Source organism: Odontesthes bonariensis, chromosome 1 (genome assembly GCF_027942865.1).
Source record: "Odontesthes bonariensis isolate fOdoBon6 chromosome 1, fOdoBon6.hap1, whole genome shotgun sequence".
NCBI classification, from domain to species: domain Eukaryota; kingdom Metazoa; phylum Chordata; class Actinopteri; order Atheriniformes; family Atherinopsidae; genus Odontesthes; species Odontesthes bonariensis.
Window position 1 is genome coordinate 34,396,912 of NC_134506.1, and position 25,148 is coordinate 34,422,059.

Genomic DNA, 25,148 nt, shown 5'->3' on the forward strand with positions numbered 1-25,148 from the left:
AAAACTGCTGAGCTGCCATATTAGCAATTACTGCTCTGTTTGTGATCCTGTGACTTGTTTGCCTTCACATGAAGCGAAGTGAATATCAAAATCTAGCACACAAGTCAAATACCACGATGAACTTGTCAGGTAAATAAAAAGCATAAATAAATAAAAAAAACTGTCTCCTGCCTGAATCGTATATCCTGCTGAGATTAAGGCAGAAGATAACATCTCATCAAGGAAAGACGCACAAACTAATATGAACTATTATCTAAAGATCAGCAGAACCTCAAAAAGTTGCATTGTGAAATGTTGTTGTACAGTCAGAAGTAAGTCAAGTAAGAAAAGAAAAAAAACTTCCTCATACTCCCAGATAGCCCCATGAATTAGTTCCTCAAATAAACAGAATATGTTTTTCAATATAAAAATCTGGAAGGGAGTGAAAATTAAGACGAGTCCTCCGAAATTAAACACAACTTGAGATACTCCACCTCAAAGGGTCCTTGTTCTGCTTTGTTGACACCCACCCTCTCCGCCCAACAGGGTGATTGGTTAAAGAAAAGAAGTCACAGTTCTTTCAATGCTGTGTAAGATCTTTTAGATCCTTGAGTAACCGCCAGAAATAGAGCACATGTAAATCAAAAGATGTAAGTCAAAAATGTTATTTTACCAGCTCCTGAAATTCAACATTTTATTGGTTTTAATTTAGCGTTTAATCTTTTTTTGTAAAGAGCCTGAAGGCAGTTTTTATTTCTAAATTCACATAGTCTAATGCTCACTCCAATCCAATGTGACATCTAAGCAGCAGCAGGACTGACAAAAATAACGGCTGTTACCAATTGTGGCACAAATTGCTTAACCTCACCATCAGTCACAAAGTTTTGGTTTGAAGCACTGGAAGAAAAGTCTACACGCAGAGAACAAGACAAAGAGCTCTGGCTTGTGGATCTGTGCAGTATGAAGTTATCAGGTACAAAAGTGCTCAGCAAAAGTGAGACACCTGCACAAACCGCTGGCTTCCTCAATCACTGCCTCACCGAGTCTTAACTGGATATCATTTCCCCCGTGCAGCAGCGATGAATTAAACAGTCTTAAAGCACACTTTGCATTCTCACTCCAGTAACTCATGCTGGACAGAGTCAGTGGTGTGACTGCATTAGCAGTCAGTGTACAGGAGAAACGGCAGTTCCTAACTGAAGTTTGGATTGAACACGAGTTAACCCACTGCAACGTAAAAGGGAGTCGTCAATAAAACAGGGAGATAAGTTAAAGAAGAGAGCACTTGAAGGATTGAAAGACACATTTTGACAGAATCTCTTATGAATGTTGGAGAGTAAAAAAGCTACATTATGATGGCAATCATAAAGAGGGTTTTCAACAGGCAATCTGCACATCTTTCCATTGTTGAAGCGAGTAAGGTCTAACAACTCAGCGGGGGTTGATTGTGGCTTTTTTCCATCTACAAGATCAAAGTTTAAGAAATAAAAAAAACAAGGACATGCACCGGGACAAGAGAAAAAGACACAGCTGATAGAGGGGAGCTGGTATCTTAATAGGCTGTAATACAACATCTCACAGACAGGACTGAAAACAGCTTATCCCTATCTCACTGACTTACCTTACCAAGGCTTCCAAATCTACCATGAAGCTCAGAAACAGGTGACGAAGTGAGCGCGTCCTCCTCTTCTTCACTAGTTGATCAGCCGAGTCTTTCCGTTTCAGCACCGCGGAGAGCGAGTCCGCCTCTTTGGGGGTGATGATGCAAGTTGATGCTGTGAACGCATCCGCCGCGCAGACTGAATACACGTCTCCCTCAAGTTTGATCCCTCCTCGTTAATTCTCCGACTGAAACAAGCATGCCTCGCCGAGTCGGATGCTTTTAGGGTGAGTGCGGCCAATCACAATCCTCCTCTCTCTTTACTCTCACATCTTTGCGCATCCCCAAAAAGAGTCTCCAAGGACCGGTGCTTGGCTTGCCCGCGGTTTTTTTTTTTTTTTTTGCACGGGTGCAGTAATAGTGACTTTAGGACTGGCTTCTTCTGCTGCTAGTGCCGCACATCTCCATTTGCGATGCTCCCTTTGTCTAAGCGACGATGGTGTTACTGATAAAGATGGGGCTGCGAATTCCCTCTCGCGCATCGACTGGTTTCGGGAGCGGAGCAGCGCGCGAGCCGCGGGAGCGGGAGGAGTGTCTTCGACGATCTGGGTTCATTAAAGACTCTTCTAATATGGATGATCTTGGCGTTTCATTATCATTATGACCTCTCTTTTCTGAAAAAAAAGACCAACACGGAACAATACTTGTGATAACTGCACTGATCTAACCGAATCCTGTTGTCAGAGATATGACAGATATGTTCACTGAAGTCCAACGTCACTAATTCATTATGAAGTAGCTACTTATTAATTAATATGTAGGATTGTGCCAAAATGCGTCTAAAGGTATTGAGGTTTTGGGATGTTTTAGAATGACTTTCAGACTTCTAACCAATGGCTTAGAGATGATATGAGGACTGTAATAAGAAACAACATCTCAATTCTTAATTTACTAGTAAAATTATGTTTGGGTTCTGGAAGTTAGAGCAGGACTTCAGACATGGAAAAGCTCAGTTTTTCCTGCCACTTGTGTGATATCTTTTGTAATGTCAGATTTATTTTGGCAGGCAGAAATAACACATTCCTAGAAGCCACAGTCTATTAGTTGTGTGCTTCAGACATTCAGATACTCTTGGTTGGTCTGGCTGTACACTGTTGTACGGATTTCAGCGTGACTGTAGTAGTGATTTGAGGTCCTGTCAGTCATTTCACTGTGATGAGATCGAAGTGCTATGCCTCAACATGTTGGCTAATATAATTGCAATAGACTGAAATATTACAGCCCGTAATATGTGTATAGTGCACATCCATGAGCCTTGGATAAAGCTTATCTAATCTTGCACTTATTTGATGTAAAAACGTTTTTGCCCAACCATTTTGTCTGAAAAAAAAGAAATCATCTTTGAGTGGAAAACAGAGCTTTACTGAAAAGAGAAAAAAAGCCTTAGGGATGGATATCAAAAGCAAGTGGATGTGCATAATTCATCTCAGATTATTTCAGAAAGCCCTGCAGAACGGCTTTCTTTGACCTTTTTTTCATTAAAAAGCTCTAAATATGAGCAGTTTACCCGACAAAAGAGCTACACTGCTCGCTTGTTTCTACTGAGGCTGTATGTTTTCCACCTTTGTCTCCTAAACAGCGGCTGGCCCAACTAAAAGCCTTAGTTTAGAATCCCATTGCTGTTGAGGAATAATTAGACATTTCAAAGTGCCAGGCACACTCATCCCTGTTATCTGACACGAGTTACTTAAGTATACTTAATATGAGATCTAATTGGCATAATTTTGCAAGAAGGAGTATTTAATCTTTAGACAACATTCATTCCATCAATTGAAAGTGTTTTAAAGTATGAAATGTTGCAAGTGTTTCAGGCTGTGAGCAATTTCTGTGTTCAAATGAATACTGCACGTCATTGTGGTTTTGTCAGTGCACGATCATATAACAGGGTGTGGCAGCCAAGAAACATCTGAAGCTTCAGCAGGCACAGCTGCCACACTGGCTTGCACTCCATGACTTGAGCACACCCCCCTCTGCTGGTGTTAGGCTGCAAAGAAATTTCTTCTCTCTGCTTGATTTGGCTGCAGGGACTCCGGGTACAAGTCCAAGAACACTAATTCAGACCCACAGGAAAGCTTTGTATCCACTGCAGCACAAGCAGGGTTTATTGTTCACTCTTTTTTTTTTTTTTTTAATTCACAAAGCTGCTGCATGTAAGTGGGCCAAAACATTGCCCAAGTCCCAAAGATCTAAGAAGCACCAGCACAGCAGCTGCAGCATGTCTACTGGGACTGTAAGCTTTTTAGTGTGTGTGGTATCTGCAGAACTGACTGATGATTGCTGAAAATGATCAGTCGTTCCCGTTTTGCCCCAGTGAGTGTGGAAAGGTATTACAAGGCATTCTTCACTAATTTGATTTTTTTTTTTAAATAGGACATTGTAAAATAAGATTACCTCAGAGGGCATTACTGTACTTTAAAATACATGCCATCTGTAAATTCCTCGATAAGTAAACTAAATTGATCATGTTCCATTCAGAAAAGTGATTAAGAATTGTAGAATTTCATCAGTAACTTGCACTTAAAATGCTTTTTTTCAGTTTTGATGACACCGACCAATTGACAAAATCTCAAAGAGGGTGTTATTTTAAAGCATCTTAGGATGGAAGTGTCAGTATGTGAAATGTGCTTTAATGAACATGTATTCTTTTGGATGGATCTTGAAGATTGTGAGTTTTGACACAATTCCCTGCCCAAAAGACAAACAACCTCCTTGTGGCACTCCCATCAGTTCTATCCTCTCACTACTCATCGCTCATCCATCTCTGGCATCTGGTGTTACTCATAATCAATAGTGCTGGGATCTAAAGTCTGCCCAGAGCAAACAGATGCCTGTTACATAGCACCCACAGAATACTGTTACTGTCACGGTAAATCAACGTTTTAAAAACCTTACTTTCTGTGGGCAACTGAAAGTTTTATATTGCCATTCTTTATATTTGTTCTCGAAATTTCGAGTTTGACAAAACACCGTATTACCAAACAGTTTTCGTTTTTTACAAGTCAGTCATCACATGTCTTGAACATCTGCCCTGCTTACTCGGTTTACTTTCAATCTTACACATTCAGACTTAATTTAGTTTTAATCTGATACACATTTGTAAGTTATAGATCCTAACTAATGAATGATTCATCTATTCATTTCATTCTCTCACAATCTGTACCCCTAGGTCAAATATGGACTTACATAACCTTCTGCAAACTTATCACTGACTCAGCAATGGCCCTGATGCCCTTTGATTGATTTTGATAAATGAGCATGAGCAACAGTTGAATGAATTACACTGGCCAGAATAAATCCAGTATTCCCCATCAGAATAGGCTGGTTTATTCTTAGGTATTGACCGGTACACAGCACACAAATATCTCCAATGTCATGGAGGTCAGCCCCTCAAAGGTTCACCATGTTTTCATGGGTCAGGGGAGCGATTAATCAAAGAGAATCAGCTGAGAAGAAAGATTAAACTCGCTGAAATATTGAGGACATTGAGTTTTAGTACTTTAGTAATATTAAGTGAGATTATATATTCAAGTGAGATTTTGCAAATGATGGCACTGCAAAAGACCATGATAGTTTCATAATGGACGAAGCGCAGACTATTTGTGATGGCACTTGATACAGTATAAGTAGGGAGAAAAAAAAAGAAAAGAGAACATCTGGTGTCTGGTTTACTTGTAACCATCTCTGCCGCAGAAAAACTCATTGAAACTTTATCCCACACTCCTCTGATGAAGATGAATGCATTTGTGCTGTGCCTCATTTGAGGTTTATAAGATGGAGTCAGGCCCTGATCAACTGACAGGCAAGGCACCGCGTAGGCATCCAATCCCCTGGCTGAATACTCGAGTATCAGGGTGGAAAAAAGAGCATGAAACTAAGAAGATGGGTAAACCATAGACTGTTCATTTTATCTGTCAGGATTCAGACAGACAGCTCAGGGTATTGCCTGAAAATGCAGACTAATCCAAAGTCATCTGACTTTGCTGTGTTTAATAAATTGTGTGTAGTCATGCTGTTTTATCTTTCATTGTTGTTGTTGCTGCACCGCTCTCTGTTTCCCTTTAAACTCCAGACATTTTCTGTGGCCTCTTTTCTTGGAAAGGAGAATAAATGGCCTCAGAGGCTCCAAGCTTTGGTCTCTGTTCCAGAGCCACTGCCTGCAGACCTGGTGACGTGCTTTGGGACAGCTTTATTTAGGGTTAAGAGGATTCATGTGTGTGTCAGAACCGTGGGATGACCTGCCTCTTCCAGAGAAGTGGAAGGTAATGAGTTGTGGCTTCACTTGTCTGACATTCATATATATGACTACAGTTTCTGCAAGCGTCTGCCAGCTGCCAGCTTGCTGTAGTTCAGGAGGGGATGGGCATAAAATGAACACTGGATATTGATTTCATGTTGTATCACAGGGTGGGGCATCCCCTTGTTATGGAGGTGCTCTTTCGTCAGCTGTTATATTCATTTGCAGGAAAAATAAGCTCTAAGAACACAACCACTCATTGAGCAGAATAAAGAAAATCATCATCAACTTTGTAGTAATCAGAATATGACTTTTGATTTGCAATGTTGGCTTGAATTTCTTTTTTTGACTCTTTCATTATTTCTACTGGGTGATGGGAGTAAGGTGACTGGGTGTGGGTTCATTTTATCTGGGAATGCATACTCTTTAAAAAATTGTCAAAAAGCAAACTTTTACAGATCATGAGTCAGATTCTTTTAAAATCGCTTAAAAATATCAAACAACTTGAGTGAACTCATCTCATAGTCTATAGCAGAGATGTCTGAGGGTCAGAAGATATTGTGGAGGAAAAAATTAAATAATCAACACAGTCTCATAGGAAAACATGGAATGCTCAGAAAGACAGTCTGTGTCTGTGCATACACAGTAGCATTCATGCTACTGGACATAACCATCACTACAAGACAAATGCAGCTTCATTACATTTCATCAGCTAGTCATTAATCAACTTTTTGTTAACGTTTAATAGGCTCATTACTATCAAGTCAGTTCCCTTTGAGATGTAAAATTGGCATTTTGTCGCTTTTGCCTTGCACTTTCGCTCACCTTTTCATTGCTTGGGAAATCATTGTAACTTACATTAAAACAGACACTGTTATAATGTATTGCATCAAAGTATCGCTTTCCTGGATAGCTGCCTGCAGAGTCCCGCACTCTCCGCTAAACACACAAAAAGTGTTTGACACACAACCTACATTTTCTTTGAAAAATAGGCTAAATGGCACAAAAGAAAATACAGTTTTCATGTTCATCAGTGGGAATACAAATATTTATGTGTTGTGACTGTGTCTTGTTTTACTGTGAAACTGGTTGGTACAGCACATTTTAGACGGGAGAGAAGTTTGTACATTACATAACATGTTCTAATTATATGATTTCCAGAGCAGTTTTTGCTCTAAGTCCTTTGTTCTAATTGAAACTTTGGTTTGGTTTATAAACAAAATCCTGCTGTGATGAAGACATCATATCAGATATGGAACAATACATTTTTGCATGTATTTCTAAGCGCTACCATTTTTACCACTCACTAACATTCATTAAGAGGTAAAAAGGAATTATGTCATCTGTGGAAAATGCGGATCGGCTTTATATCTCTTTCATTTCAAAATGCATAATTTTTTAGATAAGAGCAATATATTGCCCCATATGTGATTTCTTTGTGATCAAGAAGCTTTCTGAAACCCTCTAAAGATCTTCAAATATAGAAATAAATCTTGCACAGGTTTGGTCTTTTTGTCATTCAAGAATAGACTCGGGGAAGCCACTTTTCAGCAGGATATTGAACAGCGATTCAGTTATTCAGATATTAAGAACTCACTGCCTTGGATATTAAGGCAGCAAGGTTCTGAACAACTGCAGCAGACGTCGTCTATCCCTGGTGAATTCCAAGTTGGAGGCTGTTATGGAGCAACACGTGCTCACTGCCAAAGGGAACATTTACTTACCGCACTGCAGCAGTCGAGTGAGGACGAGAATGACATCTCTGCATGTCATTACCTTAAACCACATTCTCTGTGATCACTGCAACGCAGGGCTATGAGATAGAGGAGTAAAATAAGCATTTACTTTTTAAACAAGAATAGAAAAGATAATAATAATTATGATAATTAACTTTAGGCCAAAAGTTTGGCCCTCATTTAAGAGTATTTAGTGTACATTTTAGGAACTGCTGACATTATAGAACTAGAAAATGACATTAAAGGAATTATGTAGAGATTAAAATCAAACCAAAACAGGAAACCTCAAAATTGCAACTGTTGAATTTTTGCTGGTGGCTTTTCATACAATCTGAATTTTTAAACACCTCTTTAACTCTCTTTGCACAGTACATAAACTTCAAATGTATAATTTGATAGTTCTGAAGTCTTCTGTAATGTACTACGTTGTTCGGAACAGTAACAGTAAATGAAGTGACTCATGAATGAAATAGAAGATTGTTTTTTTTTTATTAAATGTTCTTTCCAGAAAACTGCAACACTGGAAAAAAGTATAGAATGTGTTCCCAGTTTATAAAGTTGAGACAAATACAAACAAAAAGGGAAGTTTGTAAAAGGGAAACATACAGGTCGACCAAGGAAAACCACAAAGTCAGAACAGAAAGCTCAAAGTAAGTAAGTAATCAAACTAATCAAAATAAATGAAAAAAAAAGGACAAAATTCCCTGTTTGTGACTGAACTGTAAAAAATCAGGTGAAAAAAACATAGTAAAGCATCATTAGCATCTACTCAGAAGAAAACAATGCTACAGAGAAGCAGTCATGGACTGTGTATGATTGGATCAAAGTGATAGTGAGTGATGAATTACTAAGGAGACTATGCCAAGTGGTCCAATGAAACATAAGATGACCAGTAAAAAAAAAAAAACACATTACAATTTTACCATAAACTCAGTCTGATCAGTTACAATTTTATCAGTAATTTTTGTATCAGAATGTCTGAATATTCTTTGTTTCAATGAAATAGTTTTGTTTAAAATCTGTGATTTTGTCTTTCTTTTTTTACTCCTCCTTCCTCCAAGAGTGCAGATTCTGTATTTTTTGGCCAGGGGTTTCAGAGGTGGTGCAGTCTAAAAATGAACTGGTATTAATTCTGCTTTCTCCCTTCACCCTTAAAGCCAAGTTTACCTTGTGTCTATCTTTTTACTTTGTAAAGGGATTCTGGAAATATGTCCTGCAGGATTTTTTTTATTGGCATTGCATTTTTTATTTTTTTTTCCTCTAAGGCATTTTCCCCATGTTGCAGTTCAATCTGGAGGAGATTCTGCCACAAACCCCAAACTACTTAATGAACCCGAATGATCCACAGGGCATTTTAAAAGCATTACTGGGAAGCCATGGCACTCCAGTCATCTGATTGGTCTATCTAAAGGCGCTATTTCAGCTCTTCCTAATGTACTCTGGGGCTCAAAATGTATGACCGGCCTGACCCATTCAGTCCTTTTAACTCTCCCCATGGAAACCACAAGAACAAATCCTGTTCGGAGCTCTCGGATATCTGAACCTTTTTTAGATAAGAAAATATATTTGTGCTCACTGATGCAATTTGTTTCCTTGTCGCTGGTCAATGGCAGATTTAAGAGAAAAATAGCTGAATGCATGTATTTTTCTGAATGTTGTTGCTTCCGTTGCGTGCTAGTCAGCCAGCCACACCCGATGAAGTGCCTGCTGTTAAAATGTCAACACTGAAACCTTAAGGGAGTGTGTGATCATGGTAGATAAAGCAAAGTGCCAACTGTAGTATGTGTGAGGTGTACAGAGTAACTGTCACCTGTGCAGAAAATAAATGTAATGTTTACTAGAACTAAGTGCATTGTACCACATGAAGCCACCTTTACTCATGACCATCTTACTTCCTTTGTGACAGGTTGTCATTTGCTTTTGTTAAGTGGTTTCAAAATGTAATTCATCAGGGTCTTACATAATAGGAGGCTGTCAGTCGGCGAAGGGAGCACAGGGAAACGAGAGTAGGATGGTGCTTATAAGAAACTATAACTGAGAGACCATAATGGAAAATAAGTGAAAAACCCAGTCAATAAAGACTACCTCCAGTGACAATCAACTGTTTAACCTTGTTAATTTGTTTATATGATGTTTTTATGACAGAAGACATATCAGGAACTAAACACTCAACAATAAGGTTGGGGATTTCCACCTTGACACTGAAGTGTATCTCAAAACCACAGATTCATTCATCTGACATGACACAAACCTAAGGAGCAAATCAACTTTTTGGGAAAATATTGAACAACTCATTGGTAGCTGTTTGCTAACGTAATCAAGCCTGAGAAAGAGAAGTGCTTGAAACGAGTTTAATGTCTGAAGCAGCCATGCAAGAGGTGGATAAAGAAGAAGGGCTAAATTCTTTGAAATCCTTTTAACACAAGACAGGGTGATTTTCAATAAACAAACATTTTTCTTGGTAAGCAGAGATAAATTCACAGTTTGATAAATAACCGCAGGGGAAGTTAAAGGCAGCTTATGTTGTCCCTTTTTCACAAGCTGACACAATTCCTTTTTTTTTTTCTAGATTTAAATGATTGTGACCAGCTTTAGTGAAAAAACCCACATAAAGAAAGTACAACACCCATTTTTGCCATGAATTTCCCACTCACTCCTCTCCACCCCTTAGTTTCACAGGGTCTAACTCTTATGAGTACCCAATAACTCTTGAAGCGCATTATTATTGTGTATACAGTATATAGCCGTTACTGGCATACAGTAAATAGCCAGAGAGTTCATACTACCACATGCAGCAGAGTAGACCAAGCGCAAACTACAACACACCAAACTGAATTTATTCTTAAATGCTTACAATTCCTTCATATGCAGTTTGGTCATGAGCAGTTGATAAATATCCCTCTTTTATGCACAAGCTCGAGTCACAGGTTGAACTGGCCCAGGTTGTTAAAACTGTTCAACAAAAGTTAACAGCCAGCAGGAAGGTTTTACTCCATTCAAAACTCACCTGGTAATTCCTTCGTCCATAAACCCTGGACCTCACTGATGGCCTATTATGTGGTGTTTTGTTTAGTTTTTTAGAGGCTAGCATTAAGATCTGTTGCTTATGAAGATTAGGATTAATACTATTTTTATAGTCAAGGTCATAAAATTATTGCACTGAACACTATCATAAACACCGACCGCCTTACAAGCAGTTTTTATTACCCTCCTGAGCTGGTACTTCTCCACTGCCTAGTAATTCCTAAACCGTGAGATGAGGCTGGATGTCAGGACTGATTTCACAGCGCCTCTGTGGAAGATGGTATGGTGCTGGGTGGGAAGGCCTGGAGGTAATAGAGCAGCAGGTAAGCCTTTTTAAAAATGGCTGTAGTGTTGGTACTGATGGTGAGGTCATCTGCCAGGTTGCCACCGATGGTCAGAGGTAAATGGCAGCTCTTACTATCCTTTCCCATTGATCACCATCTCCTTTATTTTGTTGACATTGAGATGGAAATTGTGCGCACCACACCACAGTACTATCTTTTTCCTCTTCTTCCTGTATGACTTCTCATCATTTTCGCTGACCAGACCCACCACTGTCATTCGTCAGCAAACTTGACAGTGTGATTTGGGTTAAATATGGTGGTGCAGTCTTGGATGAGACTGCAGAGGGCTCAGGACCCGGCCTTGAGGGAATCCTCATGAATGCTCACTGAGATGGTCCTCGAAGTAAGATTGTCCACTTTGACTTTGTTGAGAGTCCAGTTGCAGGTACCAGAACTTACCTCATCCAGCAGGCTCAGCTTTTCCACTAGCTGCGTTGGAATAATGGTGTTGAAAGCTAAGGAAAAGACATGACATGGGTGTTTTTACTCTCTCGGTGTGACAGGGTGAGGTGTAGTGCAGTGTAGATGGCATCATCAGTAAAGCGGCTGGTTCTGTATGAAAGCTTTTGGTGTTGGGCCTTGATGTGCCACAAAACAAGCCTTTCTAAGCACTTTGTGACTATTGATGTTAGGGTCACTGGTCGGTAGTCATTAAGGCAGGCAGGGTTTGACTTTTTTGGCACCAGGATGATGCTGGCACTCTACAGGCAGGTGGGCACGGTTCTTTGAGTGAGCAAGATGTTAAAGATGTCAGCTCTGCACAGTCCTTCCCCACTTGTTCAGGGATGTTATGAGGTCCTGCTGCCTGTCGTTCAAATCAAAGCATGCATAGAGGTTATTTAGTTTGTCTGGGACAGTAGGTTCTCTGTGACTAGGGACTTCTTTTCAGTAATGGTGTTGAAGGCCTGCCACAACAACCTCAAGTCTTTAGTGTTCATGAAATGGCTTTTCAGTTTCTGACCATACATCTTGGCTTCCCTGATTCCCCCGTGACAGATACTTCGGTGCCAGGCTGTATGCAGCAGCGTCCCCTGATCTAAAATCTGCATCTCTGGCCTGAATCAGGGAACAAACCTCCCCTGTCAGCCAAGGTTTTTGGTTGTCCCATATCTGAATGGTTTTCACCAGAGTCACATCATCAATTCAGTTTTTTACATATCCCAAGACAGACTCAGTGCATTCTTGCACATGTTGCAGCCTCTCTGAAGGTCCCCCACTGTGTGCTCTCAAAGCAGTCCTGAAGTGCTGGGATAGTCTCCTGTGGCCACAGTCTAACCTATCTGACAGTTGGTTTGTTTTGTTTCCCCCGGCCTGCAAGCTGGTGTTAGCATAGCAGTTAGACGGTTAGAGATGCCGATGTGGGGTAGGGGGGCTGCTCTGTAGCAGTATTTTTTGTTTGAGTATACGTGATCTAACATGTTGTTGCCTGTGGTTGCACAGTTAACATGCTGATGGAATTTTGGCAGTACAGTTTTTAGTACTATACTAAAAACTGTACTGGTTGAAGATCTTTCGCAATACTGAAGAAAGCATATTGGAGTCATTTGAGTGGTCTGCAGTAGATTGAAATTGTGATACCGCTCACTGATAGCCTCCTTGACATTAAAGCATGGTGGAACATACACAACTTCCATGGTGTCATCTCATGGGGACAGTGAAAAGGACAGCACTTTACTGTCATATACCACATGCTGTGAACAGTGTGTGGAGATCACCCTGGTATATCCAGGTTAATGTCCAGGGAGCACACATTAGCCAGTATGTTTGGGAAACTGCTGGCTTAGCCATTAGCCTAGTATGTTATCCTCTGCATTTACCTCATTTCCTGCTTCCTTTCACATCGCCTACATCACTCCATTGCTGGATTCCACTCAGACGATTCTCCATGTTGTATTCCCAGCTCGCTCATCACACGTGGCCAGTGTTTCTCACAATGAAAATATCTGTTCCGTATACATAAGAAGAGAAACAGACAATCATACACATATCTCTTCGTTGACAAAGACAGAGACGGAACACTGGAAGAGGCCACTGATAGAACCGACCATCTTTTCTTCTCTTATATGGGCTAATTTTAACCAAAATTAACAAGTTTTTTATTTGTATAGGGTGGAAGCTCAAATAAACAAATTGCATTCAGTGATTAATGGGAAATTAGAATTTTCAACTTCTGACTGGAAAAATAAATACACCTGTTAGATGTCAGACTTCCTATTCAGGATATAGAACATTAAACAAACTGCTGGTGTGACATTATAAGAGCATTTTTTTCTTTAAGTTAAATGAACCATATTGCAAAACTTTCACCTGTTTTTTATTGATTTTGGCAAGCACATTCAGATCAGGTGCCAATGATTGATAAAGCTGAAAAGATACATATCAAATCTTCAAATGATACAAATTATACTACAAATGATTAAATAAATAGCACCAGTTCCCAAAAACCACAGTGGAACCAGTATGATAAAGAAAGAGCTTGGAGGTCTGGTAACCTTGACACCCAATGCAATTTTTCATTTTCAAACTTGTATATTTCTTACCTAACCAACTTTGCCCAAAGTGACATCACTTGAGTTAATTTATCAAATTTTGTTCAGGTCCCCCTGGGGACTTGCATTAAACTTTTTTCAGATACTGAGTAATACTGTTCTCTAAACAGACTTTGATGTAGAAAATCTTAAAGTTACCAATAAGCTTCCTACTTTGTAATGCAAGGTGTGATGCTACCTGAAATAAACAGTATGCTAGAGTCAGATCAAACACCAGGACTATACCCCTCTGATATGTATCGAAAAAATTATATTTCTCTTGATAATAATTTGTTTTGGGTTGATACTGCCATCAACCTAAAGTGGCCCATATAAAGAGTTATTTCCTTTTTATGCTGCAGATTAGTATGTTCCATTTTTTTTCAAAACAACTCAACTCAAACAAGCATCCTGTGATGTCAACTAGCTTTCATTCAGTCCTGGATCCCATTTTGGGACTGATGAATTATTATCAAATTCAATTAAATTAAAAAATTCAATACCCACTCACATCATAGACTATAGCGTATACAGCTAAGTCCTAGTGTTATGGCGTCATACATACACATAATAAACATAAACATAATACATTGCTTTTTTTCTCAGGGTCTCTTCATGTAACTTATCAAGGCAGACAGAAGCCTTAAAGATTTCAATACTTTCAATCCTTGGTTAGCAAAGTCACATAGTTAAAACATATTTACATAATTTACAAAAATAAAATATTGTGATGTTCGGACCAAAACCAGACATTGAAAATGTATCTAAACTTGTTAGCCTGATCCAAAATGTAAAGCTCTCAAAGCCAAACTAATACACCCAGATAATCCATTTGGGGATTGAATCACCCCTGCATGTAAACTAGAGTAAAACGTGCCTCAGTGCTCAGAGAAATGTAAAAAGAAAACAGAAATAAATGGGCTTGGGAAAATGATAGAGAAATACATTTTACAACATACGTTTTTCTTTTTTTTGGCTTCATGTTAGTTGTATTTATTGGCATTTTAATTTATCACATCATTTATATATTTTTGTATTAATCTAATTTTGAATCAAATTAAATGGGTTTTTTAAATGGGTTTTTTACACTACTACTACACTACTTAGGTTAATTTCGTCAGCAAATAATTCTGTTTTTTTTACATTTTACACCAATGATTATCATCAACTCTCATGGTCTAACTTTTTCACAATTTGAAAATTTCCCTTCACCATGTTTGGATGTAAATCATCAAGTTGAATGACTGTAGCCGTTTCCTCTTGATGCAAAGTAACTATGCAGATTTTAGCATTTATTTTGGTAACAACAAGCCTATGTGTGGAGGAAAAGTGGTTGTAATAAGTGCACACTTTATGCATGGACAGTAGAAAAGGGTAAAGAGGTATGCCTTCTAATGTATCATCCCCCTCATCACCTAATCTGTCTGAAAAATCACAAGATAAAGGGGAAGATTAAAAAAGAGAGAAAAAAATCTGTTCTCAGAGTTTCATTTGCCTGCTGATAAGATATTAAATCTTTTTTGTACCTCAGAGTGTAATGTTCACTTCTTTACTCTCTGAGCTGTCTGTTTTGCCCTTGTTCTATCAGTTACCCTCCTAAAAAGCAGAGAAGCAGCTGTCCTTAGCTGATCATCCCTCATTGTGCTCTCTGGTTGTGGGAAAAGAACAATCTATTAACCTCAAGATGCGGTGGGGAAGAGTTGAAGTTGGTAATGAGCAACAGGTTGCTTTAAAACTCACTTATAAATGGCCATGCTCGAAATTTTATTGTACTGTCACTCTTTACTCAGTTTTTATTCACCAGTTTTTTTCAGGGTTTGTTTATGATGTGTTCATGATGACTTACAGCATGCCTTGTGAAAATATTCACCTCGTTTGGCATTTTTTCTTGTTTGTTATCTTTAGTTTGTATAGACACAAAATGCATAAAACATTATTGTTACAAAATGTTTTTAATTGTCAAATAAAAAAGAAGAAAAAGATGTAAGACAAGTACAGTCAATATGTCTTGGAGCCCCCATTTTGCAGCAATCACAGCTCCCAGTCTCTTGGGGTATGGCTCTACTAAGTTTTGCACATCTGTTTACTGGGATTTCTTTGCCCGTTCCAGAAGACAAACTTGCTCCAGCTCCCTCTGCTTGTCTGCAGCAGCCTTTAAGTTATACATAGATTCTAAATCCGAGGTCTGGGCTTTGACAAGGCCATTTCAAGAGATTGAAATGTTTTCGTTTAAAACTGCTTTCATATAGAATATAGTGTACACTGTGCTCGTTGTGGGAATTGAGCACAGAGCAGAGGAGAGGGTGTGAACATAAGCAAATCATGTCCAGGTTTGATGCCAGTTGTGAGACAACCTAAATGATCTCCAAGAATGGGCTCATTTGTCCAGCTATAGACTTGGATGTAAGTTATACCGAGCTATCATAGGGCCGTTCCTCTTCAGCTGTTCCAAGTGTACTTAAAGCTGACAGCAATATGTTGAAAGAAGCTGGGTAGAGACTTCCAAAGATTAGAACCAACTTCAGGCAGCTGGTCCACTTTGCTGATCATCATTTTTTCTGAGGTGGATGATTTGTTCAGATCTGCCAAATTCCCTCAAAGAGGACCTGTCAATGTGTCATTTAGCTTCAGCTTTGAACAGACAGACAACACACAATCTTGCTCTGCAGCAAGCTTGTGTAAGATTGTCTCATGTATTGCCTGTATTTGGCACTGTTAATCCTTCCCTTATATCTGACCTATTTCCCAGTTATTCCCCACATTATAAAGCTGGCACCACCATGCTCCACTCTGGGGACCGTATGAGAGGTGTTGGGTTTTGTTAATGACTTGATAGCTATAAAGTTAAATTTCAGTCTACTTTTGTCCAATTGTCCAACAAGAGTGGGGACAGGGCCGGTGTTGTGTTGTTGTGTTCACAGCTGCGGGTCGTCCGAATTACAGAATGAAACCGCCACAAAGTAATATCATAACAATGATGTTAATCTTTCAAAAAGTTACAGCAATAACTCCTTAGATGTTGGTGTACATCATCTTAACTCCCTGAGCTGTTAGCGTGAGCCAGTGCTAAACAAAAAAATGAATGAATAAATAAACCCTGACAGATTATTTCTCAGAAAATTACAATCCCCTTATCTGAGGTTCAGGCACTGCGAGTTGGAACCGATCCCTCTTTGTTGCACAGTTTCTTCGCAAGTCCAACATTGAACTGTACCAAGTTGTTGTGAAATGTGTTTTCTGCACATACAAAGCCTTTTGCTAACTCTTGTTGGAACATTACCCTTAAATATAGTTTATCCAGTGGGCTTTTATATCCTCAGAGGCTGGAGGTAGATGTAGGATTCATGCCCCTGAATGCAGTTGGTAAAAGAAGATTTCCCACATGAAGCTGGCTCTATTGATCTAGCAGGTTGGATGGAAGCGGGCAGGGCTCAGAGGTTGAGGCTTAGCAGAGGAGAAGGAGAGAAATGAAAATCAGAACAGCTCGTTGAATGAGGAACTTTCAGACATGAGGGACTCTAAAAAATACCAGCGTTGTATATTGGGGGAAATTTCATGACTTGCTAGTGACTTCAGACAACCAAATATATGCTCTCAAGAACAAAAAAAATATCCCCTTCAAGGTTATCTGAACTTACCAGAAAGAATAAACTAGATAAGAGCACATTTTCATTACAACCTTTTTTCTTTGCCATTGCAGATTTTTTTAAGAACAGTAGCCTATTAGATTTTTTGATTGACTTCACACCTTTAATTGATTGACATATTACTTTGTTTCCTTCTCAATGACATGTAAAAGCCTTTATTATTTAACAAGCAAAAAACCTTAGACTGCACTGTTTCAAAACTGTCACTCTGATTTTAACAAGAGTTATATGGGCTGGAGCCTATTCCAGCTGTCATTGGGCGAGAGGTAGGTACACCCTGGACAGGTCGCCAGTCCATCACAGGACCACACAGAGACAAACGAGAAACACAACCATCTACGTTCAGACTCACTCCTAGGGACAATTTGGAGTCAGCAATTAACCTGACATGCATGTTTTTGGATGATGGGAGGAAGCCGGAGTACCCAGAGAGAACCCATGCATACACAAGGAAAACATGCATTATAATCCATCCATCCATCCATTTTCTATACCCGCTTAATCCAATTTAGAGTCTCGGGGGGGCTGGAGCCCATTCCAGCTGTTATTGGGCGAGAGGTAGGTACAATCTGGACAGGTCATCAAAGTGCCACACAGAGAAAAATGAGAAACACAACCATCCACGCTCAGACTCACTCCTAGGGACAATTTGGAGTTACTAATTGACATGCATGTTTTTGGATAATGGGAGGAAGCAGGAGTACCCGGAGAGAACCCATGCAAACACAGGGTGAACATGCATTATAATCCAGGTAAATCCAATTCATTATAATCTAAATAAATCCAAATGATTAAAATTGAATTCATATTATGCCGAGTCCCAAAAAGTTCTGTAGCTAAGGAGACCTCGGGATTGCAATAAATTCCAAAACTGGAATTAATCCAGTTCCTGAGCATGGTTGAAAGTAGACCATCATCCAGCGGATTCAGATTCTGAAAGGGCAGCTATCTGCAACCCAAATACAAATAAGTGGGAATGCTTTGTAAAGTGAAAATAAAAACATAATGGAATGATTTGTAAATCTCATACACCAATATCTTATTTACAATAAAAAGTATAAATCTATTTCAAATATTGAGGATGAAACATTTGCCGTCCCAAAAAGGTTGGGGTGGGGTAAACAAAAGGCTGGAAAAGTAAGTGGTACTAAAAAGAAACAGCTGAAGGAACATGTTGCAACTGATAAGGTTAATCGGCAACAGGTCAGTAACATCGCTGGGTGTAAAAAAGATAACCTTTGAGAGGCAGAGTCTCAGAAATATGCAAAGATAATGTTCCTCAGTGTAAAATTGGGAAGACTTTAAATATTCCACCATCTTCAGTACATAATATCATCAAAATATTCAGTGACTCGGGAGATATCTATGTGCACAAAAGAGAATCGAAAATCGATATTGGATGCCCATGCTCTGGGAGGTCCTCAAGCAGCACTGCATTAAAAACAGGCGTGATTCTGTCATGGAAATCACTGCATGGGCTCAGAAACACTTCCAGAAATCATTGTCTGTGAACACAGTTCACCATGCCATCCACATGCAGGTTAAAGCTCTGTCATAAAACTCTAGCGAAGAAGAAGCAATATGGGAGCACGATCCAGAAATGCTGCTATCTCCTTTGGTCCAAAGCTCATTTAAAATGGACTTAGGCAAAGTGTAGAACTGTTCTGTGGTCAGATTAATCAAAATATTCCAATACTGTTTGGAAATCATGGATTCCATTTCCTCTGGACTAAATTGGAAACCAAATTGAAAACATTTGCCATCTCATGAAAGATAAACACAAAGAGCACATTGGGTTGTTGAGGTTTATTGGGTTGCATATCCTATATCAGACTAGAATGGAATAGCATTCTTCTCCAAAAGACCAAGTGACTGGTGTCCTCAGATCCCAGATGTTACTGGACTTTTGTTAAAGAATAAGTGATGATCAAATTCAAGATGAGCGTATATTTTTCATGAAATTGTAAAATATCTTATTTTCTACGTTTTGTTATAATTCAAATATCTGTTCATGAAATCTGCAAATCATTGCATTCTGTTATTCTACAACTTTACAGTGTCCCAACTGAGTATCTAGGGGGCTGTACTTCAAACGGTCGGGGATAAGTGGAAAGAACAGAGACATCAACATGCACCATAACACTAGGCCTGATGTTGTGAGGTCATCTTTGGCCTTCAGATGTGGAAGAACATGAAAACACATCTGCAGACTGAGAGAGAGATGACGCTTATCTTTTTACTAGAGTCCTCTGCCAGGCTCTGAGAGTGATGGAGGCAGTCATGGAGGTGCCTGAGAGCTTACATCAACAGTGAGTAAATCACTAAATAAGCCACATTTTTTAATTAAAACATGTTCAGCGTGAACATGAAATCTTTTCTTTTCTTTTTTTGTATCTATGCATCATAGATCCTCTACAGTGTGTGGGAAAACAGTGGCGTTTTGAAACTGGAACTCCACAGATGAAAGAATTGTGTCTTCACTGCAGCTGAGTTGTCAGGAGCACTAACTGATATGACTTTAATCTGCAAATTGAATAGGTGTATCCAGCTTATCTGAGAAAGGCTCTCACGCACATTAAAGCTCCTGTAGACGAGTGCTTCAACTTAATGCTGATCACAATGAAGGAATATTACCATGCACCTCTCTGTTGTGGATTTTTATATATTTATTCAGTTCCTAGGTCTGATGCAGCCCTTTAAGTTCTTGTTATACTAATTAGAACTCTGCTGGCTTATCACTCCTATTGTGGTGGTTATGGAGGCTTGCCTGTTGGGACACACTAATTCTCATGCAGTAAGCATCTTATTTCTCCTAGATATCATTGCTTATATCGCTGTTATGGGAGCAACTTTAAAGTATTAACTTTCATACTCATAATTGCCTGCAAACAGTTAGTGATGCATCTTATCCAAAAACTATAAGAGAAGCACAAAAACAAATGAAAAGATGCTCTGGATGCAGTCATTTTCATTTGTGACATTTTAATTTCTCAATTATTTCTCACTATGGAAAATAATGCTTTTAATGATACTTAGAGCTCAAACGTTCTGCCCTGACAACACACTCTGCTTTTTCCGTTTTAGTTCCACCTCTTCGTCAGAGCACGTCTTCCACTCATGGGAGGCAGCTGGGGCACCTGACTGAAGTCCGTGCCAGCAATGTGAGGTCGTACATACTCCGCAAAGAGGGTAAATTAAACCTGTGTCCTTCTTGCTGTGACAAAGCAGCACTAACCGCTGAGCCACAATGGCTCTGTAGCATTAAGTCACAGCGGTCATGCTGTTGCATGTTGTGACGGATAGAGGACAGTTGCACCCCTTCCCCCCTGCAGTGAGCCATCCCAGCTCACTCATTTTCCTGACCTTGACAACAAAGTCACCGTGACTTTGATACTGTAGATCTAAGTGCCCTCAGGAGACAGTCTAACCACCATATTTACTAATCCACTCTGTAAGAACCCTCTTCCACTGCTTCCCTCCAGCCTGCTCATTAAAAGAGGTTGTGTTTGCTTGTATTGTCAGGCTCTACAGCTTGTGAGAAATGTATTACCGAACAAAGGAAAAAAACATTGTGAGGTCTTGTATCAATGAGTGGAAGCTTTTGTTTTATGCTTGTACATTGTCCTAGCTATTGTCCTGTTTTTTGCTGCCTCTGATCAAAATAATATCTGATCTTATTATCAGTATATTATTAATAAAATTCCAGATTTTGAAATGAATTCTCACATCTTTACTCTCTAGTATTCTTAGCTTTGAAGTAAAAAAAATCAATAATTTAATCCAAGGACATATATTCACTTTTCTTTTTTTGCTAACGTATCAGGTAGACAGCTATAGAAGTATCTTTTCTGTCAGACTTCATTCGTGCCCTATTAGAGAAGAAAGCCCTCAGGATGATGTGTCAGTGATAACAGTCTGAATTCATGAAGTCCTGCATTTTAATGAGTTGGATGTCAACTTTCTTTCTTCATCTTTTGGCAAATTAGGGTGAAAAGAAATCAAGATTTGACTCTGTTTTTTTCTTAAGATGCAACTCTAGACACAGTGACACAGAGATGCCAAGCAGATGGATTACAACTCATGTTGCCCCATACTTGTCTGATGCAGGATTCTAGCCATTCAGCAGTCCTTGGTCTTCTTTATTACATTTTGCATTTCATAATTCGGCTGGATAATGTTCACATGTGGCCTTTACTTTGCATGATCAAGCTTTAACCTACTTTTATGGTTGGCACAATGAACTGTGTTCACAGGCAATGATTTTTGGAAGTGTTCCTGGGCGTATGCAGTGATTTGCATGAAAGAATCATGCCTGTATTTAATGCAGTGCTGCCTTAAGGCATCCAGTATTGATTTTTTTAATGGGTCCCTTGCACACAGAGATGTCTGTAGATTCCCAGAATCTTATGATGATATTTTGCACTATAGTATTCAAAGTTTTTGCAATTATGTTGTGGAACATTATTGACATTGCTCCCATACTTGAATTTCTAAGGTGCTCTTTTCATTCTCTGTCATGTAACTGAGCTGTTGCTAATTTACAAAATTACTTGCAACATTTTCCTCCAGCTATTTCTTTTTAGTACTTTTCCAGCCTTTTGTTGTCCCCTGTCCCAGGCTTTTTCGAGATGCCTAAAACTTTACAAATTGAACAAAGGTTCTCAAGATAAAAGTGCAAAACCAACTATTTTGATATTATGTAAAAGATTTTGTGTTGCACAGAAATCTACAATGTTGTGATTAACATGCTACCCAGCTACAGCAATATCCTCACACCATACTTCTCTGTACCTGAGGATGGAGTAGTTTTTCAGTTTACATTATAGTCTGCCCTTTGTTCAACATGAAGAAGTAGCGCTTCCCCAAAAAAGTATATTCATCTTTATTCCAACCTGTTGCGAAACATGTTGAAGGACAGGAAGTCAGCGAGTAAATAGTCAAAGTAACAGTCGCTTGTTTTTTTTTATTGTTTTTTTACCCTACAGTACTGTAGACTTCATACAGACGCCCTACTACCCCAGCAATCGGAAAAAGCCGATGCCAAACAAGAGCCCAAAGCCAAAGTTTGGACTCAGCATGGTCAGTACTTAGTAATGCCCACTTTGTTAACCTTTACACCTGTTATTTTAGAACTAGCTAAGTGCGATAAGCCCTGCAAAAAGATTAAAGCCCTTCGAGAATCTTGGACTGTCTTGCATGCTATGTACCTTTGGGGTCTATCAGAGGGTTTCTGATGTCTAAATAGATGATTCACTTTTTTAGACTCCATTGTGGCATGCACAAATGAATCTAATATAATTTTCATGTAAAGTCCTTGTTGTTAAGTATACTTGTCTCTTTGAATGTAATCCAAATATAACTTTCAGTTGCTGCATCCAACTCACCTTGCACAGTTTGTTCTAAATAGGCTGTTGTGTTGTTGTCCAGTCTGTTGAATGTTCAGCTCCATTAGTTCACTGTTGCTTAGCAACAAACCAACCTTTGTATTTGTTTTTATGTAACATCTTGACATTATTTGCATTATTTCTGAGGCTTTTTAGCATTCAATTTGCGTATAGGCAAATGGTAAAATAGAAAATGTACATTTCACTTAAAAGACTCGAATGGAATGTGTCACACAGGCAGCTGAGTGTTAAATTAAAACTGTGTAATTTAATACTCGAAGATGCAATGTAATTTTATTTTCTGCTGCTGGTCACACTTATACTGAGCACCAAAATGACTCATGTAACTTAAAGATTGTGGCAGAGTACTGCAAAAACCGTATAAAGTTTTGCATCAGGTTCATCAGGTTTAATTTTTTCTACCTTGCTAACGCTTGTCTGAATAATTCAACAGCAGCTCAACAGGGTATTGGGATTTACTGAAGGGGGTGACTGGAACAATTGAAAGCAGCCTGGATTGTGTTTTACAATGTTGTTTTTGGAAATAAATTTGTTTTATTTCTTAAGAAGAGAATACAGCTATTAAGGTATTCTGTTGCCTCATGACACGAATACTGTCATGAATTGTAACCACAATAAGAGAAACCCCTGCTGTGATTAGGAAAACGATGCTGGTGTTTATTAAGAAATCACTGAATAAGATATTTTTTAAGTTGATTGATTATCCTTTAATCAGTTACATTTCACAAAGATAAGATGTGTTTTGTGTTTACAACATTTAATTGAACTTTGAATAGGATGTACTTGAGAACTCGCATCAGATTTATCATGTCTTGTTTATTTTCAGATGCTCACCTTACAGCATTGAGCAAAATTATATGAAGATATTATTTGACAGGAAGAGAAATTTCTTTCTCAAATTTTTAACAACAAATTTTATCTCAGTATGCTGAAAAGGTACATGAACACGGTGTACATTGAGTCTTTATTTTATTGTTATTTGAGATTACATTCATGTATGCCATTTATGCAGTTGAATTATCCCCTGATTTAGATTAAATGGATCTCTTCAAAAGACTGTTAAATTCTGCACAAACCAGCTATAGAGGCATCGCTCTGAATCATGTTTGTTGAAACACTGAAACATCTAAAACTTGCAGGTCTGCGGCCCTCAAGGACCGGAGTTTGAGAAAATTTAAAATTGACTTGCAACACATTACTGAATGTGATGCATATTAGAGGAGATTTGGAGGTGGATACACTCTACGATAACTGATAATAAGTGGGTATATACTCCATATACTCATGTATACCCTGCACTACACCACCAGTCATACCAATAACAATGAAAATTGGAAATAAAAGCCTGCCTGACAGATGCCTACACCTAATAAAGGCCTTCTAGTCAAAGCAGCTTGATTAAATAAAGGCTGAAGCCTTTATATCAGGAAATTCTGTATTCAAAAGTACAAAACCTGGACATTTCCTGCTCTAAAAAACTAAATTATTAAAATTGTTTTCTGACTCTAGGACTCTGGGACATTTAAAAGCTCAATCTGAATGTGATGTGGATCTGTTTGACCAAGAGAACATCTGGACTGGTCACAGGTGGACAAGTGGAGAATGTGCTGGATACTTTGCAAGGCTGAATGCAAACACCTTTTCCCCCATCATTGTTCAGAAGACGACTGTGCAGAATAGATGCCAAAGAAGATGATGATTTCCTATTAACTACATGTAGTGTGTTTTACATGCAGATAAGACACAGATGTTAAGATGGAGTATTCTACTGAATCTACTAAATCAATGGTCATGGGTTGGTTTCAGAATGGAGACTTATACTATCATATAATATGAATTCATTAAAACATATCCTCCATTAAAAAGAAGATTGCTTAAATTTATGTTTTGTTATATTTAACATTATTAAGAACACACGCAGAAACTACATAATGACAAAAGTTTTTTTTATGGTTTTAAAGATTGTATATCAGTGATTATAGAATACTACAAATATAACCCATATTTCATTTCAAAGGAAAAAAAAGTAGGTCATATGTTAAACATATCTAAGCAGCTAAAAATAGTTTTTTCATATGGCTAGGACAGTTGAATGTCATCAAAGTTGGGCTTTTAGGCTTTATATTGGTCACAAGGAGCCACAAAGAAACATTTTCCACAAATGAAGTCAAATGACCTGTCTTCATTCCAGGATCAAACAGCTCATGCACGTCATCCCAGTAATGATTTGATCAGATAAATCCTCTTAGGACACAATTTGGAGAAAAGCCATGATGAAAGTCCACTGAAATCAATACACAGACATCGGATCTATTCCGATGATATTCAGCAATGTGCACTGACTTCTGACCTTTGGGGTTGGACTACCTCTGAAGTAAACTCTGAGCGAGTGCTGTTACACAGACACACAAAGATTATAGCTTTTATTCTTGCATCTTTCAAACTGCCTCCAGTGAACGGCACTCCTATCAGACTGATGGAAAGGAGTCAAGAGGATAAATATTGTTCTCCAGAGTGGATGGAACTATGCAACAAACTTTGGTGCTGTATTCTTTTAAAGCACTTGATTTTGTCAACAACAAAAATAGATA

At 38.7% G+C, this 25,148-nt stretch overlaps 1 protein-coding gene and 1 long non-coding RNA gene across 4 annotated transcripts in view; one reads left to right on the plus strand and one right to left on the minus strand.

The window, feature by feature from the left end:
* The window catches only part of chst8 (carbohydrate (N-acetylgalactosamine 4-0) sulfotransferase 8), a 207,610-nt gene extending 205,342 nt beyond the window's left edge, over positions 1 to 2,268 (minus strand). The window contains exon 1 of one of the 3 annotated variants that reach the window (XM_075465208.1): positions 1,606 to 2,268. The gene's annotated coding sequence lies outside the window, so the exon portion shown is untranslated. Of the gene's footprint in view, positions 1 to 1,600 lie in introns of all 3 variants that reach the window. The other 2 variants (XM_075465197.1, XM_075465188.1) reach the window with 2 other exon arrangements.
* LOC142379863 (uncharacterized) lies at positions 1,591 to 24,436 on the plus strand. The gene is made up of 5 exons (XR_012769796.1): positions 1,591 to 1,866; positions 19,210 to 19,461; positions 19,560 to 20,341; positions 22,138 to 22,231; positions 24,067 to 24,436. It is a non-coding gene; the product is annotated as an uncharacterized LOC142379863 (long non-coding RNA).
* Positions 24,437 to 25,148: the final 712 nt, after the last annotated feature.